General features: G+C 46.5%; 1 protein-coding gene across 2 annotated transcripts in view; it reads right to left on the bottom strand.

Moving 5' to 3' along the window:
• The window catches only part of LOC119456199 (uncharacterized), a 30,439-nt gene extending 14,870 nt beyond the window's left edge, over positions 1–15,569 (bottom strand). The window contains exons 1-4 of one of the 2 annotated variants that reach the window (XM_049669597.1): positions 14,457–15,569; positions 14,291–14,381; positions 14,008–14,213; positions 1,286–1,476 (exon numbers count right to left, since the gene is read on the bottom strand). The gene's annotated coding sequence lies outside the window, so the exon portion shown is untranslated. The remainder of the gene's footprint in view (positions 1–1,285; positions 1,477–14,007; positions 14,214–14,290; positions 14,382–14,456) is intronic. The other variant, XM_037717825.2, reaches the window with a different exon arrangement.
• Between the last annotated feature and the right edge of the window lie 2,103 nt (positions 15,570–17,672).

Raw genomic sequence — 17,672 nt, 5'->3', positions numbered from 1 at the left:
AGTAGAAACATTCCTGGACCTAAGAAAGCCTTCGATTCAGTCTGAGTACTTTTCAGTAAGCCGTCTTATGGAATTAGAGGGTGCGGGCTACAGCTGATTAGAAGCTATCTGTAAAATGGTAAGCAATATGCTACACCGGACGATTATGAGCCCAGTGTAATCTCGGTGACTACAGGTGCACTACGACGCTCATTAGGGCAGCTTTTGGTTTTCCTTTATATATGCATGGTATCACTTGCATCTTACTAACCGAAAAGAGGCTTTTGTACGTGGATGACATGGATGTTTTCTTTTCTGGTGAATTAACAGAAATAAAAGCAAATAGGTGGTTAAGAGAGTTGTCAAAGTTGACAGATGTAAACGAGCTTCTACTGAATGTCAATAAAACAAAGTACGAATTTAAGTCTCGCAGCTCGGGAGTAAATCTTTTTGATCTTTATATCTATTGATAACAGGGAGCACAAACAATCTTTTTGGATTCTGTTTTACATGATTTGATCTTAGAATGAGCATGTTAAAAAAGTTAAACATGATGCTGTCACGCATAATGAATGCAGCTTACCAGTTGCTTTCTGTGTATTCTATTTAACCAGTCTATCAGGTGAGCTGCCCAAGGATTAGAAAATTGGTAAGGTATAGTTCCCCTATTTAAATCTGGTGACAGGTACTCACCCCGTAATTATCCACCTATTTAACATGCATATGCTGCAAATTTAACATATTATAGCTTATGTCTATGGTTACCTTGAATCAAATAACTTTCTCATAAGCATAAATTCAGAAAAGGCTACTCATGTGACACTCAGTTATAGAAATTCACGACTGACCTTCGCTTCAACATGAACACTAACGATCAAACCGATTGCGTCTTCCTCGTTTTCGCTAAGGCGTTCAATACTGTACCTCATTGCCGTTTGATTTTCAAGTTGTCTGCCCTTTGTATAGATTAACACTGTCTTAGCTTCGTAACTGTCTTCGCGTCAGCAATTTACAGTGGTCAACATTTCGTCCAACCTTTGCGACGTCACGTCCGGTGTCCCCCCAAGTCCATTACTTTTTTTTTAATATACATCAACGACTTGCCCGCTAACCTTTCCTCAGTTAGGTTGTTCGCTGATGACTCCGTCATCTACCGCCAATATTAAATGTATCTGCCTTCCAAATGAGCATAAATATTTGCACCTAGAAGCGAAGATTACACTGAAAAAATGAAAATGAAACCACGAGGCTTATTTTAACCACTCGAGGACAGCCGTAGTACGTGTCATGGGTACCGAGTACTTACACGTAGTGGTGCAGGGTGATGAGCAGTCTCGTCTGCTATCAAGACCGCACACCGGCGTTGGAGCGCGGTCGGCCACGGTACAACTGGTGCTCAAGGCCATCTCATGTGGGGACGTTGGGAGGATGGCAAACGTGGAGCAGCACACTGGATATCGTACTGGAGGGCCGCCACCGAAAGCTGAGGTCAAGATTCTGAAACAATAAGGCATAGGCGCAATAAGGTCAAGTGCCGAGCGAGTTGGTACATAATGAACAAGGAATTACACAATTTAACTAGACGCATACGTAGAGCAAAGAGCATAGGGCCGCGATTTTGTGGCAAGGCATTATGACTTATTCTACTCCAGTCTTATTACCCACCGCTCACGGCCGGCTGATCCCGTTGATAATGCGAGCGGACCGTCGCTCCGACCACTGACAAAGCGCGATAAGCGTGAAAAGGCATTATGACATTAAAGGCATCGCTACAAAATACCGGCCCAGGACGATGCTGGTTTTACCATCAACTGACTCAACTAGGATCTTCCTGTGCGCTTCTTTGCTGTATGCATATTCACTGGTTTAATTCCGTGTTCAATAAGGCATGGGCATTAGCAGCGCTACCAGCACTCGGGTGGCAATTAACCCGTTCAACTACATACTGTGGCTACTGTTCGCGACGGTTCTGCCTGCGCGCGTGGGATGAGCGGAGCGCTTCGATGCGACTTGGGCTGCGCAAGAGCGCAACGCCACAAGCTGCTTCCTGCCACGTACACTATTTCGTTGGATTACCTGGAATAACTCTCAACAGCTACACGTGTGGAACACTGTACAGGCGCCCACAAAATAACTGAACGCCGGACCGGTGGCCTTTCGCCGGCGGAGCGCGCCGGTGAAAATGCAGTGCCAGGGTCTGCGCATGCACGTTGTTATGCCTGGTGCGTCTCGAATTGGCAGGGAGCAGTCTTTGGCTCTCTATCGAGGCAGGCCCTTTCATCAGCGTCGCCGAGACGGCGACAGGGCCCAACACCGATGGTGACGGGCAAACACGCACCCTAAATCGGCAGTGCGCAACCTTTGAGTGTTTTCCCCCCAATGCCACCCCCTTAGTCAGCGGCCGCCTACCTGGCGACAGTGCCCCACACCCGACCGCCACTGATTGATGCGAGGGGCCAACTTCGGGGAATTACTACCGTGGGAACGGCGACGAGCTCTGTTTCCCAGATGGCCACGCAGCCGTGGCAAATGCGAGGGAGCAACATCAGAGGTGGAGTTCTGTGAACAATACGACCCCTCTGATTGGCCGCGCCAAGGTCATCAATTCCCTAGCGGGTCACCTACGGAAGACGACTGTTTTATAAGCAGACACCTTGGGTGCAATGGGGGGTCCTGACGTGTTCCGAGACGCTCGACCTATTAAACGCTCGACCATGTGGACACTCAGATGTAAACGCTAGAACGTGCAATCATGTTAGCATGTAGACGACTCCAATATAATGGAGCCCATCTTGTAAAATGGTGTACATTTGTATATAAAACCATTGTCTGATCACACTGGACCCTCCTTATCCCTGCACGACACCATCCATGGAACCATCGCGGTCGCTAGGACCCTCGGACTTCGCAAGAACGGCCTCCCTAGCAAGCTCGCCTCGCTCCCAAGTGCATCTAAATATCTGCCCACGTGTTGTCTCTTTCGTCCTCTGTCCCTGCTTATAGTGCAATTCAAAATATTTCCAAAATGAACTTCAACCAACTAGCCCAACTTGGTGCACTACTGCCTCTAAATAGGTGTTGGGCTCCAAAAGAAGAGTTGGGTGCTTTTAGCGTTGTCACATGGTGGGCTGTGCGGATGCGCCCTATAAATCACTGTGCGCGCGTGTGCACGCGATTTAGTATATGCTTTGCTCGTGCGTGCGCGCTAATGGGCATTGGCGCCTTTTAAAGCGAATGGCTTAACTGGCTCATTAGTCGCGAATGGTGACCATCGTCAACACTTGCGGCAGCAAAAATCAGAAAGCGGCATACTACACGTCTACCGTTCAATGAAGCATGTAAAAGTGAATTAAGCACCAAATAGCTAAAAATTTGGAGTAATTCAAGAGTGCCAAGAATTAAAAGTAATTAAGGTAGTTAACAAGACCAATACACAGACATACAACACCTTTATTAAGGCGTGCTAAAGCGAATTACTAACTAAAGAATTACGATTAATTAAAAGTAGTTAGGGGTTGCGAACAGTAATAGAGACTACTTAACATCAATTCGAGAGTCCGTGATAAGACTGGTTACGCCAAATTAAGACTAAGGAGTTCCAAAGAGCAGTACATACTAATAAGGATGAATAAAATATTCCGTAACAGCAAGTAAAAGAAACCGAATTGCGACCAATGAATATTAAATAACCAACATAAGCAAACAATCGCAAATCAAATGACGTCACCGCATTAAAGGTTCCGCCGTCAGTCTTCGCAATCGATATGGGACCCCAACGAACGTTTTTTTTTTTTTCAAATGCATTTACCTCACAGCTGAACACCCCCTCGATTAACAACGTATCACCACTCTGAACGAAAAATTGAATGTTTGCGCCAACCAACGCAGACACGCGATCAAATGTCACAGTACTCCTTACTAAAACGGCAGCGAAGCAGCCAGGTGTCGTAAATAAATAACGCACTATGCGATGTTCATTGCGACTATATACAAAGCATTGAAGAGACCTTTATATAGTGCGGCATGCATGAAATTCCTGTGCTTAAATTAGCGTGTTGGAATATGCCGTCTGACATCATTTTGAAAACTTATTACTGCACGCATTCATCCTTGTTAAAGGAGCCGTCGTGTTATAGTCAAAGTTCTGATCTTACTCCCAAGTAGTAAATGCAACTCTGAATATAATTGCACAAGGACTAAAATACATAGCGGAACACGATAATTCGGTTGAAAAGTGCGCACAATGCTATTATAGGCGAGCCGTGGCACACGCCCACATGAAAGATAAGCTATGAATTCATAGTTTCTTTAGGCGAAATAATTAACTCAGATATTTAAGACATTAGAAATAATTAAAAGTACAGCATTACTCAACGGTAACCACAAGGTTATAAACGCTCACGGATTCCATCCACGCAAGCTATCCAGAAAACACGACTCTTAGAATGAATGCAGATTCCGACTAGAATACGACACAATGATTGCACGTGCGTTTGAAGATTCCGCTGCATAACAGCGCGCGCGCTCGCTATAGCTCACATTGCGCGTCTTTCGCGCAATGAAAGCAGGCGTATACCTGTGTTACGCGAAGTGTTAGATTAATTGGCTTGTATTCCTTCAGTTATTTTAAATGCATCGGCCGCTTCTCAGGCAATCCCCCGTTCTAGGCATGTGCTGTTGCACCATCCACTTCATGGCCACTCCCTCGTGGTTATTTGCCACAATATTGTGCGGGTATGTTTAAGATTACGGGTCTGGCACATAAAGCCCCGTAATTCATTTAAAGTAACACTTCTGCCCCGCGCAGTTGTGAGACAATGACTACGCCAACCTCCTAGCCGGCTATTAACGATGTCGCTTGTGCGACATTGTTAATAGGACACGTCTTGCTGTGTCCTTTGCCCAACGTAGACAGACGTACGCAAGGTAACGTTTAACACGAACTCGCCACTCGTATCGCACTGAACGCTGAAGAACGTGAACATTCAACGTAAACATCGCACAAATTATCGTCAGCGCGAACATCACAGAAGGCTTCGCTTACATCGATACCGGTAGTGCGCGGGATCCACATAATTTTTTTTTTCATTTTCATTTTATTTACTACCGCGTTCAGTAGGAGCTACAGAATGAAGGCGCGTGGCAAAGCGGCCGAGCGTTGTAGGTCCTACTGAGGGCGGAAGTTCGTGCAGTGTGCCCACCAGCTATCTTCCTAGTCGATAACGGCAGTATTGTAAATAATTCTAATAAGAGCACATAGCGGTAGTACGAATCGTAAGTGATATTTACCATTAGTAGCAGGGCTCCAAACCAAGTCCCCTCTGCCAGCAGGACGTCATGGGTGGTATAATGCAATGGAGCCAACGCGGCCAGCCAGTGCACGGGTGGTGCTCAAGGCCATCCCCTGTGGGAGGAAGTTGGGAGGATGGCAAACGTCGAGCAGCACACTGAATATCCTTCATACTCGTGGGCCGCAATCAAAAGCAAACGTTGGGATCCTGAAATGACCAACAAGGCTTTTTTCTTAACCACTCCAGGATATAGCCGTATAGCACGAGTAGTCAGTACGTGGTACTTACCCGTAGTAGTGCAGGGCGATGACCCTGGCCTCGCCTGCCAGCAAGACCACACCGACGAGGGAACGCGGTAGGCCGCGGAACGAGTGATTCTCTGAAAAACAGAGGACATTAAGTACACACGGAAAACACGAACAGCAACAACGGCAGCGAAACGGCCCGCTTACTGTCGCTGCTGCCCGGCCGAGCTCCGATGAGAACCGAAGGCGACGTCCGGCGATGAGGGCTGCATTAAGCATGATTAGTAGCTACAAGCTGGCGAGGCAATTCCAAGTGCTTCCCCGATTCCACATTTCGTTCGATAGCACTGACGCGCCCGGGCTATCTTGTCACGAAATAGTGGTCGGGTCGCAGTGCAATTCGGAACGGGTCCATGTCCATGCCGCAGTCGAAAAGAGGACGGCTATCAGCTAGCCTGCCTAGTGTGAGCTAAGCCTTGTGTCAGCTAAGCCTGAAGCTACACACGCCGCCACCCCGAACACGGTGGCCCGTCCTTCGATTCCGGCACGGAGGAGACCCATGTGGCCGCAGCCATGCCCACAAAACTCTCGGGCTTACAATTAAGCAACAAAACCGTACGTAATTTTCAAATGGCTATGCACTCATAGCGAGCGCTAACTAGTGGAACTCAGTTAACTTCGCTAAGGCGTGCGCCACCCTCGCCAGCTTGGGGACCATCTGGCACCTTACTTGTTGAGCATTTAAGCTCGTCGCGCAGAAAGAATCTCGCTGAGAATCTCGCTGGTCCGCAGGCCCTCAGTTTGTGGCCACGCTCAGACTTCGATGTTCGCAGTTGTCCCATGGCTGTCCACCTGAGCACATCGGCCGACGATTGCCGTTCAATGTTATCGCATCTGGAACGTAGGCAAGAAAATACTTATCTAGGTTAGTGCTGGAACCACTGCAGCCAAATTGTCATGTGTATTCCTGAAAGTTCCCATTGCTTGACCACATGAACACATTTATTCAGAAAAAAAAAATAAGCAGCGAGAAGGCTACGTTCGGAGCATCTGGAATTTATAATGAATTCCTTCCACACTGACGTGAAAAATTAATAGGCATTCGACAAGCAATCTTCGAACAAGATTGAGTCCCACATAAATGCTCCTGGGTGACCGGCAGTTTAAAAGGAGTTCCGAAACCACGTGCAGTGCCTTTAATAAAATGTTTCTCTTTCAAACATAAGAAATCAAGCGTTATTGCCAGACGTTCACGCTTTCAAGCATTTTATTATCTTAATCAAGCAATCCGTAAATTCAGTTGTACTTCCCGCTTCACATACGCATGTTTCAAGCATCATACTTGCCCGAAAAAATGAAATGGATATCACTCAATGTTCACTTTGATACATGGGTAGGTTTCTGCTGAACACGCAATGATGGAACAAAACGCATTAAGCTAGTAGTCAGCACCCTTAACTGAAAGCAACTCCACTTTTTAACAAAGGATCCTCCAAGGAGCGTCGCTGACACTTCCAACATTTGGTCTTACCTGCACAGCAACCCAAACAAAACTCACTAAAGTCGCTTACGTGAGCCTTATGCAATGCGTCTTTGAAACTTCTGTCAGCTGTAGAAAGCGTAACCAAAGCTGGCCACACATACGATGTCGATGTTATCATTTAGAAACTATGCAAAACAGCGTCTGTAGCAGTTAGGGCATGTCGCATTTGCTTGAATTCGATTGGATACTAACAAAAGCAATTACTATTGCCACATGTGGTACCATGCACCACAAAAAAAAAAAAATTAAAGCATTTCTGACGTCAAACAATTTCCCACCTTTTGGAAACACTGCCTTGAATGTCCTCGTGCACCGCCATCGAAAACGATCATCTGGAAACACGAAACGACAGAGGGCTCATTGTTAACCACTCGAGGACATAGCCGATGTACGAGTCGTCTGTACGCGATACTCACCAGCAGTGGGAGCAAGTCCCGTCTGCCTGGAGGCCGCCATCGGTGAGGGAATGCAATGTAACATGCCCGGACTGCCACGGAGCGAGTAGTGCTCAAGGCCATCTCCAGTGGGACGTTGGGAGGATGGCAAGGATACTGATGTCCTTCCTACTCGTAGGCCGCAATCGAAAGCAGACGTTGGGATTCTGTAACAATATTCATACTCAGCATTTCCACTTAATATATCTGAACGTGCACTGCATGAAAGATTCCTCGGGTTTTTGAAAAAGCAGGAATTTCGCCAGTGCAACTTGGTTGTCAACAGGATAAGTCGACTGAGCTTGCCCTACTCCCAACAAAGGAGCTTATTAAATCGAACAGAGGTTGTGAACAGTGGCAACATTCCTGGACCTAAGCCCTTCCATTCAGCCTGAGTACTTTTCAGTAAGTAGTCTTCTCACGGAATTGGAAGGTGGGGGCTAGACCAGCTTAGAAGCTATCTGCAAAATGGTAAGCAGTATGTTACACTTCAGCATCGTCCAGGCTAATCTCGGCGACTACAGGTGCACCACAGGGCTCATTAAGGCAGCTTTTGGGTTTCCTTTATATACGTATGACATCACTTGTATACCACTAACCTAAAAAGTGCTTTTGTGCGCGGTTGACATCAATGATGTTTTGTGATGAATTAGCGGATATAAAACCAAATATGCGGTTAGGAGAGTCGTCGAAGTTGCTATAGATGTTATGTGCTATAGAGCGACACAGACGCTCTTTTCGCGGTTAGTTTCGGTTTCAAGGACCCTGCCAAGGGGAACTAATTGTTCGCCTAGCTCCCACATGAACTCCGCTATTCAAAATTTGATCGTTGGGATAGGTAGTGTCGAGGACGGGGCCCAAAGTATTCATTTACTGTAACCACCTACTGTTGATAATTAGAGAGTTAATTACCATAACTTTCCCAATTACGCACGTAAGTGCGGAAATTGCTGTGTATCTAGAGGCCGCCAATCCGTACACTCGAATGGTAAATATAACATGACCAATATATATATTTTTCCAATTTAAAAAATTTGGTGCAGCTAAAAAAAAAAAAAAACCCTGTATATACAGGGCGTTTCAGCGGACACGTAAAATTTTAAAGGTTGCCGAAGATAGCCCAATTCTAGTTCAGCAGCTGGTATATTCGAAGAGGCGGGCATTACATGAACAAAAAATTGAAATGCACAATCAACTGCATTTGATATGTGGGCGATACCAATATTTTCACGACAGCTGGTACGAAAACAGATCTTTCAAAAAAAAAAAAAAAAAAAAGGAATGATGTCCTGCGAAAACTATCTGGCTTCAGTCTGTCTACTCGCAAACACAAAAAAGTACCTATAGTTTTCGCCAAGGAGGTTTTAGAATTTTTTTAAGACCTTGGTTTTCGACGTAAAAAACACCCGACTAATGAAACTAAATTATTGAACTTCAACAACTCTCATTTGCAAAGGGTTAAGGAGACGAATTTTTTAGGCGTCTAGCTCGATAGTTAACTCATCAGCCTATATCTATGTCCGCTGCAGGACGAAGGCCTCTCCCTGCGATCTCCAATTACCCCTGTTTTGCGCTAGCCGATTCGAACTTGCACCTGCAAATTTTTTAATTTCATTAACTCCGACAGTTAACTAAAGTGGCAGTAGCATGAAACTACACCAACCGTCTATATGAAAATCCGAAGATTATTAATTACGTTACATTTTTCTTTTGAACACACTGCGTACACTTTGTCAGTTTTATACATTCGCGTATTACGTATGCTATTACCATATACGAAATCACGTACCCCAGCACTTGACTGCCAATTATTGCAGCACAAGATACAGCGCTTCGAGCTATTCTCTTCCTAAAAAGAACGGACTCGATCAAATTTGCCTACCTATTAATATACTACCTGTGAAACATTGCACTGATTACTCCGTTCTAGTTTTGCTTTACAATAGCATGCACAATTACCCTATCATCCTCATCGGCCTATATGCCCTTCTGTAAAAATAAATCGAAATAGCACATGCCCATTACGATCAGTAACCTGAAACGCAAACCGTTCCAAAATATCGTACTAATTATGGATCATTTACATTCTCGCATGCCGCTTCACAGCTCTGGAATAAATTACTAACAGATCTAACAGCACAACAATCATCTACTAAACTAACCTTCGCTTTTATGCTCGTGTCACTTCCTTAACGAGTATGTACCATATTTGTACCGTCTCAGTTTTCTTTTTTCTCTCACGCGCTCTAGCGTTTATATAACAGCATACAACATAGGGGCCTCCTTCGCAACTGCGAGTTGTAGGGCCCCACCTTGAAATCATACACAATGTACGTATCTCCATGGGATCAAAGCACTTGAGCTTGACTAATTAACAAATCACTAAGTTTTATGACCCATATTGCAATTTACAAATTCTAGCCGTGGAGTTCGCAAGGCGGATCCACTTGGAACGAATTCTCAGGATGCCACCAGTTTCGAGATATTCCCGAACTTTGCGGAGAAATGCACTGGTGTTCCAGTTACTTTCTTAGAATGTCGATTTATGCCCTGAAGCACGAAAGTAACCGGAACGCCAATGCATTTCTCCGCAAAGTTCGGGAATTAATATATCGAAACTGCTGTCATCCTGAGAATTCGTTTCAAGTGGTTCCGCCTTGCGAACTGCACGGCTAGAATCTGTGAATTGCAACACGGGCCGTAAGGTAATTTGTAAAAAATAGTAATTTTTTGTTAATTAGTCGACTGCATTTCAATTTTCTTGTGTGAGTTATGTCCGCCTCTTCGAGTAGACCCGCTCATGAAGTAAAATTGTGCTATCTGCCACAGGCAACCTTTAAAATTTTTTGAAAGTGTTCGCTGAAACACCCTGTATTTAAACCGAGGTTTAGAGTTCCAAAAAATTAAACTTGATAAAAACGTTCCAGCTCAGAAATGTTAACGATTAACTAAGGACAAATTATGGCAGACAGCCTTGGCTTCTAGATCTCTACTTTCTTGAATGATAGCTATCTTGAAACTCAAATTAACAAGCTGAGCCCGCGAGACAAAGCTACTTTAGAGATCTGTGAAGGGACCAATCTTCCTATTGATAATTTCTTTCCTCAAGGCTTAGGTAACACAAACCTTGCCAATTTCCTTTTTTTTTTTTGATGCCAGACTATTTTTCCTGCGTAGTTTAGCTTACGCAAGAATCGGTTAGTCGGTTTTCTTTGCCTAATTGCTTATAGTACGTTAAGTTTAAGTATGCGATGTCTTGAACTCAGTTTACCTCATGAGAAATGCATTTTTTGTTGATTTGTTAGTTGATCGCTAGAGCCGCATCAAAATTTATATTCCATTCACTTTTATTTTAGTGACAACGGTATGTTACCGTTGTCGCTCGGGAGTACAAAATATTGAGGACAGGGACCCAGTCAGATAAAGACAAGCATGTTAGGTCGCTGGTTTTCCTCGGTTGCTTTTCCCTTTGTAGTATATTTTGCAAATGAGTTTCAAGCAAATATTTGTAACTGGAAGGGAAGATGAAACTGAAATAAACAACGAAGCTTATCTAACCACTCGGGGACAGTCGCAGTAGTACAAGTCATGTGTACGCGGTTCTTACACGTTAGCAGTGCAGGGCGATGAGCATTCTCGTTTGCCAGCAAGACCGCACACCGGCGGCGAGGTAGCACGGTCGGCCACGGTACGAGTGGTGCTCAAGGCCATCTCCTGTGGGAGGGCGTTGGGAGGATGGCAAACGTGGAGCAGCACACTGGATACCCTACTCGTGGGCTGCAACCGAAAGCAGAGGTCAAGATTCTGAAACAATGAGGCATGGGCGCAGTAAGGTAAAGTGCCGGGTGAATTGGTACATATTGAACAAGGAATTAAACGAGATAACTAGACGCATACGCAGAGCAAAGAGCACAGGACGGTGCTGGTTTTACTATCAACCTACTCAACTAGGATCTTCCTGTGTGCTTCTTTGCTCTGTATGCGTATTCGCTGCTTTAATTCCTTGTTCAACAAGGCATCGGCATTAGCAGCGCTACCAGCACTCAGGTGGCAATTAACCCGTTCAACTACAATCTGCAGCTACTGTTCGCGTCGGTTCTGCCTGCGCGCGTGGGGCAAGCGGAGCGGTTGGATGCGACTTGGGTTGCGCAAGAGCGCAACGCCACAAGCTGCTTCCTGCCACACTATTTCGTTGGATTACCTGGCGCAACTCTGAGCAGCTACACGTGTGGAACACTGTACAGTAGCCCACAAAATAACTCGGAAAGCCGGACCGGTGGCCTTTCACCGGCAGAGTGCGCCGGTGAAAAAGTAGTGCCAGGGTCTGCGCATGCGCGGTCCCCCTAGCAAGCACGCCTCGTTCCCCAGTGCATCTAAATAGCTGTTGCCTCGATCCACAAGAATAGCGTTGGGTGCCTTTTAGCGTTCTCAGGGGGTTGTGCGAATGCGGTCTAAAACGCTGTGTCAAAATAAAAATTGTGGGGTTTTACGTGCCAAAACCACGATTATGAGGCACGCCGCAGTGGGGGACGCCGGCAATTTGGACCACCTGGAGTTCTTTAACGTGCACCTAAATATAAGTACACGGGTGCTTTCGCACTTCGCGCCCATCGAAATGCGGCCGCCGTGGCCGGGATTCGATCCCGCGACCTCGTGCTCAGCAGCTTAACACAATAGAACGCTGTGTGCGCGCGTGTGCACGCGATGAAGCATAAGCGCTCGTGCGTGCGCGTTAATAGTCATCAGCGCCTTTTAAAGCGAAAGGCTTAACTGGCACATTAGTCGCAGGATGCGACCATCGTTGACAACGCTTGCAGTGGCAAAAATCGGAAAGCGGCACACTACACCCCTACCGTTCAATACAACATGTAAAAGTGAATTAAGCACCAAATAGCAAAAAAAATTAGAGTAATTCAAGAGTGCCAAGAACTAATTGAAAGTAATTAAGGTAGTTAACAAGACCAATACATAGACATACAACACTTTTATTAAGGCGTGCTAAAGCGAATTACTAACTAACTGAGAATTACGATTAAAAGTAATTAGGGGTTGCGAACAGTAATAGAGACTACTTAACATCAATTCGAGACTCCGTGATAAGACATGGTTACGCCAAGTTAAGACTAAAGAGTACCAAAGGGCAGTACATACTAATAAGGATCAATTAAATATTCCGTAACAGCAAGTAAAAAAAAAACGAATTACGACCAATGTATAGTTAATTAACCAACATAAGCAAACAATCGCAAATGAAATGACGTCACCGCATTAAAGGTTCCACCGTCAAAGTCTTAGCAATCGATATGGGACCCCAGTGAACGTTTTTTTATATGCATTAACTCACAGCTGAACACCCCCTTGATTAACAACGTATCACCACCCTGAACGAAAAATTGAATGTTTGCGCCAACCAACGCAGACACGCGATCAAATGTCACAGTACTTACTAAAACGGCAGCGAAGCAGCCAGGTGTCGTAAATAACGCACTATGCGATGTTCATTGCGACGGCAAAGCATTGAAGAGACCTTTAATATAGTGCGACATGCATAAAATTCCTGTGCATGAAATTGGACTGCTGGAATACGCCGTCTGATGTCATTTCGAAAACATTACTGCACGCAGTCATCCTTGTTAAAGGAGCCGTCGTGTTAGTCAAAGTTCTGATCTTATTCCCAATTAAATAATGCGGCTCGGAATATAATTGCACAAGGACTAAAATACATAGCGGAACACGATAATCCGGTTGAAAAGTGCGCGCAGTGCTATTATAGGCGAGCCATGGCGCACGCCCACATGAAAGATAAGTTATGAATTCGTAGCTTCTTTAGGCGAAATAATTAACTCAGATATGCACGACATTAGGTAGAACGCTAAGTTTTACACCGACTTGTATTCATTTATTATAAATGCACCGGCCGCTTCTCGGGCGATCAACCGTTCTGGGCATGTGCCGTTGCACCACCAACTTCATAGCCAATTCTCGTTGTGGATCTGTGCCACAATATTGTGGAGGTATGTTTAAAATCGTGGGTCTGGCATAAAAACCCCTGTAATTCATTTAAAGTAACACTGCTGCCGGGCGCAGTTGAGACAATGACTACATCTTGCTGTGTCCTGTGCTCAAAGTAGACAGACGTACGCAAGGTAACGTTTAACACAAACTTGCCACTCGTATCGCACTGAACGCTCAAGAACGTAAACGTGCAACGAAAACATCGCCGCAAATTATCGTTGCAAAGCAAACAGCACAGAAGGCTTCGCTTACATCGATAGCGATAGTGCGCGGGATCCGCCCATAATTTGTTTTCTTCATTTTCATTTTATTTACTACCGCGCTCAGTAGGAGCTACAGAGTGAAGGCACGTGGCAAAGCGGCCGAGCGTTGTAGGCCCTACTGAGGGCGAAAGTGCCTGCAGTGTGCCCACCAGCTATCTTCCTAGTCGATAACGGCAGTATTGTAAATAATTCTAATAAGAGCACATAGCGGTAGTACGAATCGTAAGTGATATTTACCATTAGTAGCAGGGCTCCAAACCAAGTCCCGTCTGCCAGCAGGACGTCATGGGTGATACAATGCAATGGAGCCAACGCGGCCAGCCACTGTACGGGTGGTGCTCAAGGCCATCTCCTGTGGGAGGACGTTGGGAGCATGGCAAATGTCGAGCAGCACACTGGATATCCTTCCTCGTGGGCCGCAATCAAAAGCAAACGTTGGGATCCTGAAACGACAACAAGAGTTTCTTAACCACTCCAGGATATAGCCGTATAGCACGAGTGGTCAGTACGTGGTACTTACCCGTAGTAGCGCAGGGCGGTGACCATGGTCTCGCCTGCCAGCAAGACCACACCGACGAGGGAACGCGGTAGGCCGCGGAACGAGTGATGCTCTGAAAAACAGCGAGGACAGTAAGTACACACGGAAAACACGAACAGCAACAACGGCAGTGAAACGGCCCGCTTACTGTCGCTGCTGCCCGGCCGAGCTCCGATGAGAACCGAAGGCGACGTCCGGCGTTGAGGGCTGCATTAAGCATGATTAGTAGCTAAAAGCTGGCGAGGCAATTCCGAGTGCTCCCCCGATTCCACATTTCGTTCGATAGCACTGACGCGCCCGGGCTACCTTGTCACGAAATAGTGGTCGGGTCGCAGTGCAATTCGGAACGGGTCCATGTCCCTGCCGCAGTCGAAAAGAGGACGGCTATCAGCTAGCCTGCCTAGTGTGAGCTAAGCCTTGTGTCAGCTAAGCCTGAAGCTACACACGCCGCCACCCCGAACACGGTGGCCCGTCCTTCGATTCCGGCACGGAGGAGACCCATGTGGCCGCAGCCATGCCCACAAAACTCTCGGCCGGGCTTACAGTTAAGCAACAAAATTAACTTTACGTAATTTTCAAATGTAACTAAGCACTCCTAGCGAGCGCTAACTAGTGGAACTCAACAGTTAACTTAGCTAAGGCATGCGCCACCCTCGCCAGCTTTGGGACCATCTATAGGACTTAACTGGTGAGCGCTAACGACGCTCGACGTCTGGAAGCTCGCCGTGACGACGCTCGCCGTGACCAGGGGTTGCTGCGCAGGTCCTCCGTTAACAGCCACGGTCAGAGTTGCTCCTCCACAGTTCGTGGTCCAGGCGTCGCCGACGAGTAGGAACACACACACACAAAGAACGAGTACTCGGCCTGCGCGACTTGCGACTTATACGCTGCGCCGGCTTAACCGGGATGCCCCAAGGGCTGACAGCTGGCCGTTGCATACATTCCGGGAGTTCGGAAAATGAGGGCGAGGAATTGCCGAGAAGGAGCAACAAAGTCTCTCGAAGCGTGCCTCACATTTTGCAGGCCCGGGGTGATGAAGCCATAGTTCTTCCAGAGTGTGGCCTAAGGCTGGAACTCGCGCAGCGTGTCACTTGGTCAAGCGCTGCCACCGTTAGTGCGTAACTAGGAGCAGCAGGACCGTGGGGTACGGTACGACGCAGAGGGCAGCCGACACGAGGCCCATCGAAGTCGACAGAAAAATGCAAAATGGCGGCCCAAGCCTCCGTATGTGCGCTATATGGCCACGACAACCACGATGCTAAGCACTTTAGCGCATGCGTTGATACGCCCGGCCACTTCTTCTCTTCTCGCATTGGTCTCTTCTCGAACTACGTCACTGGCTCGCCAGCGGCCGCGCCACCGTTATCACCACGCTCGGCGCGACTGGTGATGGTGAAGTGAAAGGAACAAATAAAATGAAAAAAAAAAAAGAAACCGTAGCTGGCATACAGTTGCTGAACTCGGAAAGTTCTAGAAGCTTCCACATGCTTCCACTGTGTTCTTGGCCAGCAATGGCGTTAGCGCTGTCGCCGTCGTTTTATCGATATGAAACTCGCCCACGGAATCTTCGCGGTTCCATGGCCGCCTTGGCATTCGCGTTGGGCTTCGGCCGCAAGCATGACTTGCAACTTACGAGCGCGCGTCGCAACACGTTTCGAGTTCGCTGTACACGTCGTCGCCTGCTTCTTGCCGCACCGTTTCTCTTCAGACAAAAATTAAATTTCTAGGCGTTTGCGTGATGGAACCACGATCTGTTTACGAGACACGCCGTAGTAGGGGATGTACACTGGTTCAATTTTGACCAGCTAGGGGTTCTTCAACGCGCATCTACATCTAAGTACACGAGTGTTTTTTTTTTGTTTTTTTTTTCATTTCGGCCGTTATAAAAGCGATTGCATGCCACAGTCGGGATCGAACCGTCGAACTGGAGCTCAGCAGTCGAATCAAACAGTCACTCGGCTACGACGGCGGATTGCTTAGAACTGCCATATATAGTGACACGGGTTTGCCGTCCATTAAAGGCATCCGCATTCCGATTGTTTCGACCTCTGTATGACTTGCGCCAATTGAGCTGTTTTTTTTTTCGAATGTTGGTGTCCTAAAACGCTAGCATCCTGTATTTGCTATTATAGCAACGCAATAGAAAGGCGAAAAACGAAGATAGTTAACAGAAAGCTGTTCTTCCTATACACTGCATGACTCGGCGTAAAGACACCGCAAGAGATTTCGAACGAAAGGTTCTCACGCACGAAGATCTCATAACCACGAGAATTACCACGACGAATTATTCAATAAAGCATCTAATCACACTTAACACTTTTAAGTACATTTCAATTCCTCGTTCAAAACTTTATTCACAGGAGATAAATGCATCTGATGCCACCACTTCCTTCACGTTGGTGGACTTAATTCTGTTTTCTTCTGAATGTTTTCTTTATTTAAATAATATTCTGTTTTTGCTATGCGCGCTGACCTCTCAGCAGTGGCCTCATTAAGCTATGGCGTTGAAGATATAGTGCCACCGTCCCGTCATCACCAATGACAGGCGCACACATCCGGTTTGGCCGCACTGCGTGATATTTGCGAGATATTTTCACTTATGTTCTGGTTCTCATATTTGAAAGGGAGAAAGTAAAAATAAAACAGAAGCTAGAATACTGCAGTGTACGGCGAGTATTGTCGCACAGTTCGCCGAAAGCATAAGTGCTATCGGCGTGAAATGAAACGCGAACAGCGGTGTGCATGGTGCAGTTTGCACCGTCATCATTAGAGATACATTTGCTCGTGCGGTTTACCGCTTGTGCGCCACATTCATTTTTTTTTCTTTTTTTTTTTTTTCAATCGGTAAACTTGTGCAGCGCGGTATCGCCGGCAGCCGCGACGGTGGTCGGCTTGATCATGCCGAGCGCGGTTCCAGAACAGAAGCGAAAATATATCAGAGCCGCTATTCTGGACATTCCGCCATTTTCTTCGAGGCGTGACGTAGGTGCGACGCTTACAAAATGGCGCTGATAGCCCCGTTTTGCTTTCGTAACGTGACGGAAATTTGACGTTTCGCCTAAGAAACTAACATTTAACCTAGCGTTCTTGATAAAGGAAAACAGTTTTCCTCCCCAGTAAAAATAAAGCAGCTAGCTCAAAGCGTACGATTATTGCATAAAAATCGTTCCTCGCTTCCGTCGTCTGCATGCGCACAAGCTGTCGTCTGCTTCATTAGCTAGGATGTGTGTCCTCGGGGAATGGAATGAGTCATCGTATATTGGCACCCACGCGCTTGCTTTCTACCTTGAGACAACATACGTGACCTGCCAGTGATGATCAGCGCACGCTCTAGGCCGCGTTATCGCTATCTCGTGAAACGCAA

This window comes from Dermacentor silvarum, chromosome 6 (genome assembly GCF_013339745.2).
Source record: "Dermacentor silvarum isolate Dsil-2018 chromosome 6, BIME_Dsil_1.4, whole genome shotgun sequence".
Taxonomy (NCBI): Eukaryota; Metazoa; Arthropoda; class Arachnida; order Ixodida; family Ixodidae; genus Dermacentor; species Dermacentor silvarum.
Note: the sequence above shows the minus strand (reverse complement) of the source record. Positions and strands in the feature narration are given on the sequence as shown.